We start from the raw sequence: 3,881 nt of genomic DNA, 5'->3' as shown, positions 1-3,881 counted from the left end.
ACTTCCACAGTTAGATTTACAAATATATTTGTAACAACTCCCCCCTTTTGAGCATCCTTCGAGCTTCTTTTTCGCAAGGATGCTCAATCATTCAAATAGTTGCCTCCGAACAGGGCGGAGGAGCTGACATATTAGGCTTCAAAGCTCCTGGTATAATCATTTCTTTCTGAGTGACAGCCTTGATTACTTGGCGTGTGTGCTGACTTTCTTTTAGAATCATTCCTAAAAGACACTTATAAACAATTAAAACTGCCACAACAATTATTACGATTGATATTGCATACTGTATAATCGAGGAGAGCCAACCAGAGACCTGGATTCCTAGGGAACTAAAGATTTGTCCAATCCAGTTATGTTCTGCTTCTTCTTTTACCTCACATACCTTATTTTCGATTTGTCCCAATTGGCGAATGTCATTCTTGACATCTTGAGTAACATTAGGGATGTGTATACAGCAGTGCTCATTTCTACCATGCAAATACCCACAAACACCGTGTTCTTTGAGAAGTATCATGTCCAAAGCCATTCTATTCTGTAAAGTCATCCTAGAAGTAGCCTGCAACTGGATATTTATAGCTTTGAATCCTTTCCTGGTTACCGCTGCCAATCTTTCAGTTTGACCCATTAATTTAAACAACATCTCCCTATTCCGATAGGAGGCAACTGGTGCAAACAAAGATTCTAGAGCCCACCCAAATTTAACTCCCCCTGAGGGTTCATGCCAACCTTCTTTATCTAATCCTAAATCCTGCAAATTCTGATCCACACTTCGTCTACTTCGTAGTTGTTTTTCTTCCTTAGTTAATTTTGATTCCTTCCAAAAAGGGCATAATGTAGGAATTCCTAAAGTAATTTGTGTAATCAGTCCATCTAAGGGCAAGTGAGTTGTCCACTGCTCGTGTCCTAGTACCCATACTAAATTTCCCGGGCTATGTACAGTTGAGTATTTACAATTAACAGCCTTCTCTTCCTGTTCTATAGTAATATAATGTTTATATCTTCTACACTCACATCCCCACTTCAATACCATTTTTACGGGAACAAGTCCTATCTGATCCTCTGGAGTGTCGCATGTAAATACTTGGGTACAATTCCATTCTTCTAGCTGCGTATGAAAATACCTGGAAGAGGTTTCAGTGGTAAAAACCTTTAGGTGTGACTGATCTTCTGTTCCTGTCCACTGTATGCACTACTGCACCTTGCCAATATAGCTATAATGCTCCGAAATACTAGAACCCCAAGTAGTTTTCCATTTTTTCCAGATATCAACATCATGAGTAACATTCCGGCATTCTATAGTATATTGTTGTTTTCCCCATTTTATATTTTGTCGTGGTGCCCCAGTACGGGCGTGATCACAGGGCTCATCAAAAGGAGGTTCGATATAACATCTACTTGTGTCCCTTTGCCATACATAATACGTAGGTTTCCTTTTGCACTCTGTTTCTGTCATTACCCGTTTAGTCAAACATATATCAGCCCCTTTCGATTCTGGTCGAGGTACTTTTCCAAATACTTTATGACATGTCCATGAAAAATTCTTGCCTGATAATGGCATAACAGTTACGGGGATTATCCCCCACGGAATAGGATCACTTGCAGTCCGGGGAATAGGTAAACAGGCGGTAATCTGAGATACATTTTGTATCAAACCAAAATCTCTAATTAGACCTATCACTAAGTTTTCACGATGTCCATATTCCTTTTCCCAACCTACCCCTGAATTCAGGGAGTCAGTGACAGGTTCCTGATCAGAGGAACCTATCACCCGTAACTCTACATTTCCCTGGTCCCTACTACTTTGAACTGTTATTGTACATGTATAGTGTCCCGTCCACATTTTTGTAGCTTTCGGTATATGCATGATAGAAGTGCCCCTTCGCATCCTTTCATCCCAAGTCAATTTTGAAGTCAATTCTTGATCGTCATCGGCCCCATCCCATCGAGCCTTCCATCTAGCTTTAATTTCTCGGAAACCAACTCTCTGATCGCAAATAAATAAACAAGTTAGATTGACAGCGTTCCCTTCACGTACAGTTACATAAGATCTTGGAACTTCAACCGTTACCACCCCTCCCACTGGAACAATCCACCACCACAATATTAGGACTGACTTCGCAATATTAATCGGGTGGGTGACAGTGGTTCTACTGTCCATTTCAGAGGAACCTTTTTCACCCTGGTGTAATGGATCCAGTTGTCGATCCCTTGAACCTTGACAGCGGTATATGTAGTCATGATCACTTGGTGAGGTCCGTCCCATCTTTCCTTCAACGGCTCCTCAGACCACTTTCGCACATACACCTGGTCACCCGGAAGAATATCGTGTGCTGGATTCTCCAGGGGTAAAGGCCGATTCCACTGCAACGTCCCTCTGATTGCTGTAAGAGTTTTATTCAGAGCCAAAACATAATTAAGCAACATTTGATCCCCAGTTAAATGAGGGTCCCCCTGATATGTAGCAGCATGATAGGGTTTCCCATACAAAATCTCATATGGGCTAACTCCCACCCTTTCCCTGGGTTTAATTCTGATTCTTAGCAGAGCTAAAGGCAATGCCTGCGGCCATTGTATTTCTGCTTCTTGGCAAATTTTTGTAATTTGATTTTTCAATGTTTGATTCATCCGTTCTACCTGTCCGCTAGACTGAGGCCTCCAAGGGGTATGTAAATCCCAGGAAATTCCCAAAACTCTGGAAAGATCCTGAACAATCCCAGCCACAAAGTGGGGTCCCCTATCTGATGAAATTCCTAAAGGCACTCCAAACCTCGGAATAATCTCCTTTAACAACGTTTTAACCACCTCCTTTGCCTGATTAGTTCTGCAGGGAAAAGCCTCTGGCCATCCTGAAAAGGTACACACATAAACCAACAAATGTTTAAAATGTTGGGCTTTAGGAAACTCAGAAAAATCCACCTGCCAATAATCCCCAGGCTGTGGCCCCACTTTAATTATACCCATTTTTACCTGTTTCCTTACCACTGGATTGTTTTTAATACATACCGCACACATGGCATTGATCCTCTTTGCTAATGTTAACATCTGGTTTGAGAATATTTCTTTCCTTAAAAATTTTACTAACGCCTCTGCACCCCAATGGCACTTATTGTGTTCCACTTCAAGCACCTGCTTCATGATTTTTACCGGCAGTATCACTTGACCAACAGGGGTTACATACCATCCTTTGATATTCTTCCATGCACACATCATTTGTGCAAGTTTCTCGTCCTCTGGAGAATAATGAGGCACTGTCTCCATATAAGATGCAGCAGGGTTTTCCCGGGTTGGTAATAATGCCATCTGAGTCCATACTTCCCGGGCAACCTGGCGTGCCACCTGGTCTGCTTGTTGATTACCTTGAAATTCTTTCCCCGAATCGTTTTGATGCCCTTTAACATGCATGATTGCTACTGCGGTAGGCTTATAAATTGCTTCCAACAACTGGAGGATTTCTTCTCGATGTTTTATCGAAGACCCCTGTGAATTAAGCAGTCCACGCTCTTTCCACAGGGCTCCATGCACATGCACTACTCCAAAGACATACTTAGAATCGGTCCAAATGTTCACCCTTTTTCCTTGGCTTAAAATTAGAGCTCGCACCAAAGCCCAAACTTCAGCTTTTTGCGCTGAGGTACCCGGTGGTAGTGCTTTTGCTTCCACTATCTGTCGCAGGGTGACCACTGCATATCCAGCATAACTGGTGCCGTTTTCCACAAAGCTGGATCCGTCTGTGAATAGTTCCCAGTCAGGGTCCGATAATGGTTCATCTTTTAAGTCCTTGCGACTGGCGTAAACCTGTTCAATCACTTCGACACAGTCGTGCTCCAATTTCCCTTCCTCCTGAGTAGACATCAAAAATTCTGCCGGGTTAAGGTGGTTGG

Source organism: Pithys albifrons, chromosome 26 (assembly GCF_047495875.1).
Source record: "Pithys albifrons albifrons isolate INPA30051 chromosome 26, PitAlb_v1, whole genome shotgun sequence".
NCBI classification, from domain to species: Eukaryota; Metazoa; Chordata; class Aves; order Passeriformes; family Thamnophilidae; genus Pithys; species Pithys albifrons.
This window is presented reverse-complemented; position numbering follows the sequence as displayed.